Below are 14612 nucleotides of genomic sequence, written 5' to 3' on the forward strand. Positions count from 1 at the left end.
AGTAAACATCGCCAGATATTGCAGCCTTTCTCCATATACCCTTCCATTTTCATCTGCTCCTCTGGAGACCACCTGTTTATCAATATCCTGTCTAAATTTCAGGGTCAGAATTAAGCCAGTTCCTTACATGTGGTCTGCCTACTATAGACTCTCATAAGTCATATCAAATCTCTGCTCACCTCATTCAATATTCTATCTATCTATCTATCTATCTATCTATCTATCTATCTATCTATCATCTATCGATCTATCTATAATGCCCTTGAAAACAAATGATGTTTTAAATGATCCCTTGCAAAGAAGTAAGAATTTCCTGCTTTTCATTCCTTTGTCATGGCAATTTAGGTGGTTCTTTTTTTGTCTGATTTTGCTTGTCCTTGCTTATTTCTGAAAACCATCCCCTGTCTACTTTTTCTATTTTACATGTTATGAATCAAGTTTGTTTCAGCTTTGGAGAGCATCAGCAGTGTTTACTATATACACAATCTAGTGTTTATTGTAAATGTATTTAACAAGTATATATTGGATGCCTACTGCATCTAGGCACTGTTCTAGGTGCTTGGAATATTTCCATGAACACGATATTAAAGGTCCCTGCCCTCGATTCCCTGCAGTTCCATGAGTTACTCTATGGATGACAGGTACCAACAAAGGAACATCAATTTTCACTACAATAATGATTTTAAGGCACTGATACAAAGGAAGGTATTTCAAGGGCAGCAGATTCTTTAATATAAAGGTGAGTATTTCCTATCTTTATCTAGATTATCTTTGCAGTTGGCCCTCTCCTTCATCTAAATTTTACCATTACTGGGGAGAAGAAAGAGATGTTAGCCTGGCTCCACATGGAAATTAATTGATATTCTTCCTCACACTGGCTGGATAATTTAAAAATTAATATACTGTGCTGACAGTAGTACCTAAAGATTACAGAGGCTGACTGGTGAGCTGCAGGCATTTGAGTCTGCCAAACAGACTAAGAAATAGATAAAGCTAAATTACAGACCTATTAAAAATAAATTAGTAGTGTCTAAAAAGCAAATTAAGATGCAGATAATCAATCTAATTTCAGGGTCTCTAGTGAGTGTTAATGCTTAATTCTTCTGGTGTTTGATGAAGGCATCTATTAATTAAAAATATTTATATAAAAATGAGCCTGCATAAGGTCTTTATTTCAAGAGGAACCAACTTCAATTGATTTGACTCTCAGAAGATGGTCTTGATTTTGTAATGAAAGGCAAGACCTGCCTTCACACAGTCTAAATCAGGGCGGATTTTGCTAAAAATATTTTTCCCAGCTGGAGAGAACATTTGCCTTCACTTTTTTTTTTTCTCCACGTTCTCCTCTGGCTTCTTGTGCCCAACTCCTGATGATCCATCCTGCTTCCTTCTACTCCATGATTGCTCTCCATGCAGGGGCTGCAGCTGAGCACCAAAGCAGAGAAGAGAGCTGGGTTCATTACAATTTTTGGAGAGGGAAAGGGGTCAAATAAGCACAGAAGGCACAAGCAAGGAGAAAGGAAGGTGCACTTCTAGAAGGAAGGGGGCAGAGCAGGATGCAGAGGCCCTGAGCAAACGCATGTGGGGGAATTACAGAAGCATTTGGAGTCCTGGGGGTGTCCTGCAGTGTCGAAAAAGCAAATTATGGTCCAGATAATCAGTCTAATTTCATGGGGCTCTCTGGTGAGCGTAACAGTTAATTATTCTCGTGTTTGATGAAAGCATCTATTAATTAAAAATATTCATATAAAACAAGCTTGCACAAGGTCTTATATTGGAAGAAGTGTCAATTGAAATAGAAAATTGTGAGAATTCTGGATCTGATGAAAGAATGGGCTATCTTATTATAATTAACTATCCTTTTGCTTCAGTCTACTCAATGTATTGGGTAAGATGATTACTACACAGGTGTTGAAAGCACAGGCCAAAATAAGTTTAGCCTTTCATATCCATTCCTTGTACCCAGCCTCTGACAGAGGGTCAGAGAATAACCCTGCAGGGGGGCCACACAGAGCTGTGTCCTGTGCACTAGGCCTTCTGCAGTTAAAGAACCTCACAGTTGTGCAGCACTGGAATAAATGTAGCAAAGGAGGCCAGTCCTGCTGCTATATCTCATTGCCCTACTTTGTAGCAGAAACGGGATTGAGTCAGAGGCTGGAATCAAAGCAAATCTTCCCAGCTGGCTACAAGTAGTGCGTGGGTCTATCTCTTACTAATAATATTGGTAGGAAGACTGGTGGAAAGCAACATGTAGATTTTTGGGCTTTTCAACTCATTTTTTAATTAAAATGTTATACAATGCGCAGGAAAAAGTTTTAAAACAACTTAGAAAAAAGGATGGATGTAGAATGAAAAGTCAGTCTTCCCTTATTCTCTCAGGCTAGGCCTGATTTCCACAGAGGTAAAAGGGTTTGCTTAGGAGACAGAAAGAGAAATAAATAAGAAAAGTAGCATGTTGTTCCGGCCAAACATTGAGCACCTGCAGCTCGAGTGATCAGTGCCACAGGGTGAAATCAAGGTGGCAAAGGCTTTCATATTCTTCCAGGAGCAAAGCGCTGTCATCACAGCAGGATAGAGGTCTGGCCTGGATGGGCCCGGCTCTGTGGCAGGGGCCTAGCACGTTTCTAGCCATCTCATATGGCTATGTTTTTGGGGAAAGGTCACCATTTGTTTCCATCAGCTGTCTTTAGGGAAGTGCTGGGCAAACCTTACCAGGCCACCTCTACCTGGATTCCTGTCCAGGGACTGCAGGCCACAGGCTCTTCCCACACTGAGAGTTTGACACCTGAGAATTTTCAGTTTAGCACTCTATTTTATACTTAATGTATATAACAACAGCAATGAAAAATTCAGCAAATATTTATTGAAAACTTGCTATGTTCCAGGCTTATATATATATATGTTTCAGCCTATTATGTTTCAGGAACATATATATATTCCCCCAACTTGGAGAAATATATTTCTCCAAGGCAGAGTTGGGGATCCCTATAAGGTACCCCAGCACTACTGTACTTCCTCTTTTTTTCTTAGCATTTATCATACTATATCTCTTCCTCTCTCTCTTCTCATTGTCTCTGTATGTAAGTGTCTGTGTGTGTGTGTGTGTGGGTGTGGGTGTGGGAGTGTATACATATATATATATGTATATGTGTATACACACACACACACGCACACACACATATTAGCCTCTGATGTGCTTTTCTGTTTTGTTTTCTTCTCTTCTATCATCCCCATTTGCCTTTCATGGGTCTGGAATATTTTCTTTCTCTTTCACAACACTTAATTTATTTGAGGAAAATGGCTTATTTTCTGGGCAGATCTCAACCACTGTATAAATTCTAAGGATCTCAAGCTACTCTGCCCACTTTTTTTTCCAGATATTCTCTTTGAAGCATGAGTCAATGCGGATGAACAGCATGGTTAGAATAACCCCAAAGATGAGCCACATGCTGATGGGCCACGGCACTATTTTTATGTTTGTGTTATTTTTATGCCTCTTTATATGTGCATACATAAAAAATAATGCTAATGCTTTGGGGCAGCTCTGAGATGTAAAGATATCTGCCAGGAGATTGGCAGATGACTCAAGAGCCTAAAACTTGTTTTTATTCTGCAATTTCCCTGTGGCTTCTGCAGCTTTAGAGCAAAAGAGCAGTAAGGTTTATGTCAGCTTTCAGGAAACATCCATCATCAATTTCTACCTAAAATTTAGATATGGCTCTTGCCTTTCTTCTACATTGTAAGGTATGTTGCATTACTGCTGGCGATGGGGGTGGTTATAGCAGACAGGACTATTTCCTTACCTCCTGCTCTTTGCTGCTGTGACAGCTTCACGTATTTCTGCAGCTTTGCTGCTCCAGCCACCATGTACCTTTCATTTACTTCTATCTGATGATTCCTAAGAAAGAATTAACCAATTTGAGGAGACCCGTGAGTTTCCTTTGTCCCTTCAGATCCATTGTCTGTACTTCCTTTGTCTTAGGAAGCTGACCTTGACAGATAACATATACTGGGCACTCTTGCTCTCTAGTTTCTGGGTTCACTAGAGTGAGGGACTGGGAGGAGATCATTGGGTAGATAGAGAGAGGCTCCAGCCACAACTTCAGCCACAGCAGAGCAGCCTTTCTCCCATAAATGTAGCTCTCCCCAATGTCTGTCAATGCTCCCTTTTACCCTAGCCTCTCCAGTGGCTTCTCAGTGATGCTAAGCCTGGTAACTCCACTGACCCTGGCTGGCTCCCTTCAACCTGGCCCTACCTCTGAAAACAGTCCTTTTATTAAAATCTTCCATTGCTACTGTGAGTATCTATGTCCTGCCAGGACTCTGAATGATGCAGCCATCATACTCCTTAGACAACTGGCTAAGTTGTAGCCTTCAGGTGGCAGTCAACTTCAGAATAAACTAAAGGCTTATAAAATAGGAGGTCCTGGCCTCTTGAAGAGTCTTAAGCCAAGACCTCCAATGTCCTCACATTTATATATCATATATAATATATAAATGATAAACGATTATTAATAATTGTCTATATCATATATAGATGATCTTGAATATGAAATCAGAGCTATGTGGATTCAAACAGTAACAAGCAGTAGTTTTGTTAGCAGGCGCTTGCCTGCTTTGAGACAGCCCTTATCAGAAGAATGGGTGTAGTCCTGCCTCATCCATGCAGCGTTCTTGTGGAGAACAGAAATGATGATGTGAAATCCACAGAGCTGGGAATGCCTGTTTCCAAGCACCCTGCTCACCATGGCCCTGCTTATTCACTCACACCTCCTCCACACACACCCACACACACACTTAGTGTTTTCTTTCCGAATCTGCCTTGGCTTTAGCCTTGAGAAGAGCAGTCTTGTATCCCATGACTGCAGCCTAATGGGGTTTTGCACTGTGTCACCATGGCCAGGTCCAACTGCATCTCTCAGAATCCATTTTTCCGTATGGCTCCAGTGAGGATGTGCTGTCAGAAATTCTTGGGTGAGATCCAAAGCCTGAAAGAGAGGCAGCAGTTGTTTTGTGGCTTTTGCACATTGTCACTGAGCTGCTCACTCACCTCATCCTCGTGAGAAAGGAACCAGGCCTGTGACTGGCGTCTTCCATGGTCCTGCTGCAGCTGCTCTGACTCAGGGGCCAGGTGTGTGTATAAAGTCCATGGCAATGGCCTGGGGATCTGTAAGCCACCATAGGCCACCATACCATCAAGGTCAGAAGTAACGAGAACTGAGATCGGTTTCAGTCTATTTCTGTGGTCTTCAGCTCACGTTTGTGAGTTCCAGTTTGTTCTTTTCCTTCCTCACCTTCTAGCCATCCTCCCTCCCCAGCAGCCAGGTATTCTGTGGATTTCAACCTTCAGCATCAAACTCAGACCTGTAACACACACACTCACTCACACACACACAACACACTCTCTCTCACACACGGACACACACACACACAGACACATATTCACACATACACATACACACATACATCTGATAGTCTCAACAGGAAATAAAGAGTGGGGCTTAGGGTTTGCTCGAACTCTGTTTCTTTGCTGAAACAAGGAATGATCTCTTGACTTCTGTGAAAGTCGGAGTCAGCAGCACTCAGACCTTCCTAGAATTCAAACCTACCAGGAGTCCAGACCACAGTTGAAATCATTCCCCATCCTTGTTTGTTGGTGGTGGCAGGAGGGATTGATAGTGTGGCTGAGCAGTCAGGGGCCACTTTGAGAAGTGGCATTCCTGGGTCTGCAGAAAATTACCAGGTACTTATCAGGGATGGAAATGGATGCATGTGTCCCCTCAGCACCTGCAACACACCGGACTCTGGTTTTGTTTTCTTGACAGACTTCAGGGTCCAATGCTGGACACAGAATAAAAGAGGGCAGTGTTCAGGGGCTTTCAGGACTGAACAAACAGTGGGAACCTGACCTTCTGCTAAGTTGCTTATATTCACAATTACATATTTAAGGAACAGCCTCTTGTTTAAGAAGGGTAGAATAATGTGGGAGATACTCACCTTTCTTTTTTAATTTTTTTCACTGAATTTTCCTCCATTATGCGGGTTGCAGTTGCTTCAGAGGAAGGATGCCTAAGGCAGAGCCTGGACACCAGAAATAGGCTGCAGATCTCCCAGGCTTTTGTGTCCTAAACCCTAGACTCCTAGGAAAAATTAAACATTTGTAGTTAAGAAAAATACAGATGACCAGATCTTTGATTCCATCTTTAGACTAGAAAAGCATTTTCCTTTGTTCAGGAATGAGAGCAGGGAAAAATAGTGAGGACAGTCTGTAGTTGCTCTCCCAGAAATGCTTCTGAAACCTGGCAAAGCCTTGAAGAGAAAGTGGCCGTGTTGTACATTTTGGGGAGGTCCTGGGCAGGCTTTGAAGGGAGGTTCCTGGGTCCCCGGTGTGGCTGATAGACAATTGAAGCCATTTGGCTTGAAAAGTCTCATTGACCAAGGGGAAGATCTCTTTTGAAGCTTGAGAGCAAAGACATACTCTCTGTCCACAGCTCTGCATCCTTCATTATGCCAGGACTCTACATAGTCAACATTTTGGCATAATGATAACGTAATAACAAGAACTAGCTTTTAGGCTGCAGGTACTGTGTGCTAGCTGCTTTATGTATGTTAACTCGTTTAATTGTCATGAAAACCGTATGAAGTGGCATTTGTTTTTGGAGACAGAGTCTTACTCCTTCTCCAGGCTGGAGTGCAGTGGTGCAATCTTGGCTCACTACAATCTCCACCTCCCCTGTTCAAGCAATTCTCCTGCCTCAGCCTCTCAAGTAGCTGGGACTACAGGTGTGCACCACCACACCCAGCTAATTTTATGTATTTTTTGGTAGAGATGGGGTTTCACCATGTTGGCCAGGATTGTCTCCATCTCGTGACCTCGTGATCCGCCTGCCTCGGCCTCCCAAAGTGCTGGGCTTACAGGCGTGAGCCACTGCGCCAGGCCATGCAGTGGCATTTTTACACCACATTTTATAGTTGGGGAAGCTGAGGACACACAATCAGAATTCCAGCCTAAGCAGTTTGGCTCTAAGATCCATGCTTGAATTGTGATAGTCAAGGGAAGTGGCATTTCTTGTCCAGGCATAACCTCATACCAGCTAAAAGAGTAATCATATTTGCAACGAATATATTTTATCTTGATAGTTCCACAAAGGAGTAAAAGTGTACTCCTGGTCTAGGGGTAAAATAAAGAGGTGTATGCTAAGATCTGCTCATAATCTTTTGGCAGGGGTCATAAGTGAAGATTTAAGATTCTCGAAGGAACCTGTCTGTGGCCTGAATAGTATCATGCTCTCAGCTAAGTGTCTGGAACATAATAAGCCCCCAATAAATATCAGTGGCTTTAATGATTATGATGATGATGATTATGGTTATTATCACCCCCAGAGAATGCTGCACAGAACCAATTTCTCAGCACAGAATTGCTGCTTCTTGAGATCCAAATCCTACTTTTACAGAATTGGACACTTTCGAGATCATCACAGCGATTACTCCACCCCTGGCACAGGTGTCCTTCATCCTTAATTGACTGCTCCTTCCTATCGAGGAGAAGCTAAATCTGATAATCTAAATTAAAAATTTGGTGCATTAACACTTTCAGAGGTAATTGCATTTACAAGGAGACGGCAGTGCTAAAAACTGAAAGCATATTTAACAATGTAATCACAAGATTTTCTAAATATTTAATAGTATAACAGAAGGATTTAATAGCTGTGATAATGTCAAGGTGATAGGCTTACTGCGCTCTTTCAGGTCTTACCCTTTGTTTATTTCACACATTTCTTCATGTCCTCCTTATAGGTAGGCTGAAGCAGTATGGCTCAAGGATTGAGATGCTGCTACATAAATATGGGCAAGTATGAATATGAAGGACAGAAAAATTTCTTTGGCAATAAACACTCTAAAACATCACGACCTCAAGAAGCCTGCTTGGAAGTAGCTCTGTTTCCCCAAATGAAAAGGGAGCTGGTCTATTGAGTTTTTATCAAATAGGAGGTACTAGTGCAGATAAACTTTGCCCACTTTGTATCTTAGAAGGTACAGATATGTGTCATGGAACGGCACTCCCCTAAACATGTCTGTGCATTTAGAGAAGTGTCATCATTGGAGAGGAACACCATGAATAATAGGTCTCAGTGATGTTAAATTCCCAGTGGACCACACACTGGTTGGTAAAGACCAGTTGATTTATTTGATCCAAATGAGGACAGTGTTAAATCATTCTCATGGCATCTAGCACAGCACCTTAATCACACATGATGTTCAATAAAGATTTATGGGGTCAGTGACTGTAATGCATAAGACACAGGTGCTAGGAAGATTGACAAATACAAACTCAAGATGCCCTGAGTTCTGTCCATAGCACAGCCCCCTGAAGGTCTATATGACCTTGGCTCCATTTCTCAGTATCTCACTCCTCAGATACTTCCTCTGTAAAATGAAAGGATGAGGCTAGATAATAAGCAGGGTCCTTTCTAGCTAGACAGTGATGTAGAGATACATTCTGTGCTTGGGCATCTTCAAATGAAAGTTGATAGTTACATTACTCTTTGGAATTTAATGCCTCTCCCTGGGGTACATCCACCCTCTGATCAATGGCTTCTTGGTGACAGTCTATTTCCATGTCCTGCCTTGAGTCTCCTACAATGATACACTGTGCAATGATCCACTTGTCAATTGCTGAGTCAGATTAAACCCTTTCTAGGCTTCTAATTTTGTTTCTACTATAAGTTTATAGATGACAGATGATACATAATCAATTCCCTTAGGTTCACTCATGTACCATATGTCTATTTAAACAACGAGCAGAAATGTAAGAAATAACATGGATTTTTGTGGCAAGCCTTGAATTATTTGTTTTGGAGGATGTGTTCGTAGATAGTAAGCTTCCAAAGACTTTGATGTCTGCACTTAGACATTTAAATTTTCCATTTTAAGCCTTCGAACCTTATTTGTTTTGAATTTTCTTTTGGATGAAATGACTCATAATTATACCTCTTTCTCTTATTCTCATGGAATGAGAGAAAATAAACAGTACATGGAATGAGAGAAAATAAACAGCCATTACCCAGAAAATAAACAGTACAATGATATTAACGTTTCCCACTTAATATATCTTTTTCTGTTTATAATTTGAAAAGTGTTTAGTCTTAAATTTGATTTTGTATTGAACTTGGAGAAATGGCAATTTTTAGCTCTTTCTTCTCTGGAAAGAAAATGTTCAAATGTCAGGTCTTTGTGGAGTTCTCCTGACTATTTGGCTCATGGCAAATATATGAGAAATTTGACCACTGTGGTTCTTTAACAGCTCATCTTAGAGGTGATAAATAAATGAGTTGACATGAAATTCATCACCTTAATGTATATCTGTGGGTTAATGGGAGACATCAAGCATGAGATGTCAGAGTGTCCCCAGTGTTTGACAATACCTGGCATGTGGGTGTCCATGGCAAGGAGATGAAGCTGTCAATCAGTTTGTTTTAATGCTGTTGGACAAATAGCTACACCACCTACCTGTCTGAACACAGCTACCCTCACAGAAAATCAATGAACTGGTTCTCAGTAGCCATAAAAATTAGCACAGCTTCACAAGTCAAGTGCAAGGATCATCTCAGATTAGCTTAGGCAACTAGAGAGGAGAGAAGACAAGGGCTGGGTCAGTCCAGGAAGATGACTGGTGGTTCGTTTGGGGTTTTCTATAGATTACAGATGCTTCTCGGATGCAACAAGAATAAAGCCTTCTCATGCTTCTTTCATATTTTAGAACATGATGAAATGTATTGCTTTGGTCGACCTTTATGGTGGTGCAGGTAAGAGCCACAAAGTGAGAGGTGTGGTGTTGAAAGCAGCTTTCCCTGGGGTTCCTCAATGTAGTCCTGAAGAAATAATGGTAGAGCTTCAACTTCACACTTCCCTGCCCTGCATCATGGCTTGCCAGCTCTAAATGGCTGCACTAATCTGCAAGCTGGAGACAGCTTGGTCTGTGAACGATAATGCCTGGATGACCATATTAGAGCCTATTGAGGGATGGAAATGAAATGACTTATAAAAGTTGCTAAGAGATTTAGAAAAGTGCAATAAAAAATAAGAGTCTGTTTGGGGTGGTTAGAATCTCACTGTTGTGTTGACATACAGAAGTACCAGTAATAGCTGGTCCATTAACCCCATATTTTCACCCAAACAGTTTGTCCTTTTCTGATCTCCTCTCAGAAGATGACACAAGCTAAAATATGAAAATTGTCCTAGACCCATCCATCTACCTAGGGCTAAAATACGGAATATGCTACATAGTCAATCATATACCAAAAGCCTACTGTAAAATATGCCCTGATTAGCCTCCACTTCTTTATATCTCTCTGATTTTACTTCCTTTAACTTAGATTTGTCCAGAAGCTCTCATCTGTATCCTCAATACTCTATTATAGCTACAATGATGACTTTAAATGCAAACCTAATCATATTTCACCATACTTAACACCAACTTTTTATTGCTTAAAGAGCAAATCCAGACTTCCTAACAAGGCTTAGGAGGCCTTTCATAATCGCAACCTCCTTACCCCTTCCATGTATTCTCTTCTCACTCCTGTCTCATAACCTCAAACTTCTGTGTTTCCGCCAGAAATAGCCACCATTCCTGGAAGGCACTACAATCTCCCTCACCTCCAGCTTTTTGTTTTGGAACACTCTTTACTGCCTTTGACAAAGCTCACTCCTCTTAGTCTTCCAGAATTCAGTGTAGCTGTCCAGGAACTTTTTCCCAATCATCTAAATCAGTGTCAGGGTTTCCTCCCATGTGTCTCCTCAGTAAACTCTATCGAAGCACTCATTACACTTTATTTCCTTTAAAACTTTCTCATTTAAATATAGCATTCATGAAGAAAAGTGCACAACTCATAGTGCATGGCTTACTCATTCTGAAGTGATTCTACCCATATGATCAACACTCAGGCCAAGAAACTGAACATAACTAGGACCTCAGAAGACCTCTTAATGCTTTCTTCTAACCAATACAATTTCTCTTTCCCAAAGATAATCATCAATCTTGACTTTTAATATTATAGTTACTTTTGTCTGTTTTAGAACTTCATATAAATGGAATCGGGCACTACAAATAGTTTTATGTCTGATTTCTCTTACTCAATACGATGTCTATGAAATTTTTCTATGTTGTATATAGCTGTAGCTCTTTTATTTTCATGATTGCATAGTATTCCACTGTATGAGTAGATTACTATGTGTCCCTTTATTCTACTATGGTTAGACACTTAGGTTGTTTCTGGATTTTGTTTTTTGCAAATAATGGTGCCCTGAACATTGTTATTCCTGTCTTTTGGTGAAAATATACATTCATTTCTCTTGGGTACATATGTGGAAAATGCAGAGTAGGCATGCATCTGGCTTTAATATATGATTCCAAAAATTTCCAAAATGATCTTACTAATTTACTTTCTCTGGCACTGTGTATAGATTGTAATTGTTTCCCATTCCTGTCAACAATTGACATTGCCAGTTGTGTCATTCTGGTGGTTATATAGTGGTGTCTCATTGTGGTCCTAATTTTCTTTTTGCGCTTTACAAATATTTATTGGTTATATAGTTGTCCTGTTTTGTAAATGCAGTTAAAGTCTTTTGCTCATTTATCTATTGGAGCATCTTTTTTATTCTTATTAATTTGTAGGAGTGATTTGTCAGGTACATGTAATAAAAATATAATTTCCCACCATGTGGCTTACTTTCTCACTCTTTTAATTGTGTCTTTTGATGAACAGAAGTTCTTATTTTTAATGTTATACAATTTATTAGCTGTTTCCTCTATGATCATTACTCTGTTGCTCTGTTTAAGAAAACTTTCTTTAGCTGGAAGTAGACAAGATAATTTTGGTCACTTTTTTATATATACTTTTTGTTTCCCCTTTCACATATATATCAACAGTCTATCAGGAATTGTTTTTCATGTATATCCTGCTGCATTTTACTTACCCTGTTAGTTGCCTGTCTCTCTAGCTAGGCTGTAAAGAGCTAGGAGGAAGAATGTAAATTGCAGCTTCCTAGCCTCCAACAGGGGAGCCATCTGTGTGATGTTTAGGTTTCTGCCACTCTTAATCAGTAGAAATTTTTCTTACTTTCAGTTAATTTTTCTTTCTGAGTTTAAAAACTTTCTTAGATTCAGTGAAAATTGCATCCTAACATGTTATTTAAGAAAACATACACACCACTCCTTCCCCATTGTAATGCTCTTTTACTGTTGGGATGATTGTCCTGTTGAACATGGTATGTTTTATTTTTGTGGTTGTTGATGTCATTTTCAAATCCATGCTAAGAAATTTGGAGCAGAAAATGGTATGATGTTTATTTAAATTATTTATTTTAATAATTGTTTCCCAGCAGTTATTGATTTAGCCTTTTCTCCTTTTAATTATGCATTTTAAAAAACAGCGTATCCTTATTGTTCAAACATCAGATATACACATTGAGAAATATTTTTCTACCTCTGTTCAGATCAACCCACTACTCCTATTCCATCTTGGTCTATCACTTTTGTAGATTTCTTGTGTACCATACCCTGGTTTATTTATATGCAGAGGGAAGCTGCATAACAACCAAGGATGAATGACCTAAGAACAAACACAGCAGGTGATCTGGAAAAACCCTTATTGGGAAACTCATAGAGATATTAGAGGTTAGTGCCTGTGTAATCCCCCATTATGCTGTGTGATAGCAGACAAGAATCCTGAAAGGCCAGTTGTCAGGTTTCAGAATCAGGTTTCCAGCCAGTGGGTGGTGGGCTGCATAGCTCCCTTCCCCTGGCACGATCACAGGGCTAGGGTCCAAATCTTGTGGCTGAAGCTATGTGACAATAGTTAATTGTTCTGCATCAGGACCAAGTGTTCTACCTCAGTCCTTTCCAGGATTAATTACCTAAAGCTGACAATTATTATGGAGCCCTACAGGAGGTTATTACCTTTTCTGATTCCCAGCCCACAGGGAATCAATAGAATTAAACTTTATATCTCAGCTCACCTCTTATCACAAGGGACGGATGCTTTGCATCATTACCCTCTCAGTCAGGAATTCATATCATTTTAATCTGTAAGATCATGAGGCTAGTCTCTAGCATTGCTATAGGAGATAATGGACTATGATTATGATATAAATAAGAGAATGGGAGCCATGAGTAACACTTGAGACCTTCTCCCAACAGAGATGCTCAGAAAGTCCAGCATCAGCCCAGAGGACAGATTCCAGGTTGCTGAGAGCTCTAGACAATCCTTCTTCCTGCTTCCATATATGGGGCACCGAATGTTCTAACACCCCACTGGTGCTGATGCATATGCAGGTGGTGCATTGGTCCAGGCTAAGATGTCCCCTATCTGGCCAAAAGATAAGTAAGTGCTTATGTTGGTTAAGACAGGCCTAGAATTTAGGTTTATTTGCTGGATCTTTGAGGCATGAGGTATCTTGTTGGCTACTTGGCCTTGGTGTCTGACAGATTCTATATTAAATCATCAGCACAATTATCGCCCACTTAGGAATTAGGCCATAGTGGAGATTATAGAGTGCTATGTTGCCTATAGCATTATAGCACCAATGTACAATGAATGTGCATTGCTCACATATCTCTGTGACATGGTAAAAGCCCCATAAAACAGCATACCTTAACCATACCTCAGCTTTCTGTTGAAACTGCTCTCTATAACCCAAATCTGAATAAGTAATTAAGGACTGTAATTTCCACCCTACCCAGACTATGTGTAAACAAATACTAATCTTGACTTTTGCGAACCACTTAAGTAACAATCAGAATGTCAAAAGTCCCCTGGCCCTCGGAGTGTCCGGAGCCCCTCACCCTCATTTTCGCCCAGGAATCCACTGGAATGTCCAGAACCCCTCATCCTCATCTCCGCCCAGGAGGTGATTTACAGAATCCACTAGCCCTCAGAACGTCTGAAGCCCCTCACCCCCATCCCTGCCCCTCACCCTCACTCCCGAGGTGGTTTTACGGGTATAAAAGGTCTTGACACCCTCCTTTCGGGGCCACGGGTTGGAGAGACACGAGTCCTCCATGGCCGCTGGCAATAAAGACCCTGCAATTTGGCATACTTTTGTCTTGGTGTTGACTGTCTATGCTCCGGCCAGTACAACATCTCTACTTGAAAAACCTGCTGAAAGGAATGCAAATGACTGATAGCCTACTGTAGCACCTTCAAGATCTGCTGCAGCTTCTGAGCTGAGAGTACACTGTTCCCAAGCTGCCTCCAGTCAGTGTCTACATGCCAGGGAGGGACTAAGGTCTGGGCTTTACTATTTGTTGAAAGACTCCTCTACAGCCATTGTTTGCATTGGAACTCCCCACTGGGGAGGCTGAGACTTTCTCAGACTTTTTGCATCACAGTTGTAGCCTCTTCCTTTGTCATCCTCCTGTATTCCCTTCTCCATTCACGGTGTCAGGCCTGCATAATGGTCTGAAGGCTTTCTCTCACACCTTTATATTTCACAGGTTTTACCTCCCTCAATAAATCCCTGAAACTTCTACTCCTGTTTTAGTGTCTTCTTTCTGAAGGTCCTTAATTGGTAAGCATACCTCAGGAGGATTATTCCTTCACACTTGGGCCAGA

The 14612-nt window shown here is 40.8% G+C and overlaps 1 long non-coding RNA gene across 2 annotated transcripts in view; it reads left to right on the plus strand.

Annotated features, from left to right (window-relative positions):
• Nucleotides 1-14612, plus strand: part of LOC116562900 — an 82216-nt gene that overhangs the window by 65979 nt on the left and 1625 nt on the right. For both annotated transcript variants that reach the window (XR_004274124.1, XR_004274123.1), the window contains one exon: nt 12496-12676. This is a non-coding gene — a long non-coding RNA (uncharacterized LOC116562900). The remainder of the gene's footprint in view (nt 1-12495; nt 12677-14612) is intronic.

This window comes from Sapajus apella, unplaced genomic scaffold, assembly GCF_009761245.1.
Source record: "Sapajus apella isolate SASKATOON/1434 unplaced genomic scaffold, GSC_monkey_1.0 scaffold33, whole genome shotgun sequence".
Classification (NCBI taxonomy): domain Eukaryota; kingdom Metazoa; phylum Chordata; class Mammalia; order Primates; family Cebidae; genus Sapajus; species Sapajus apella.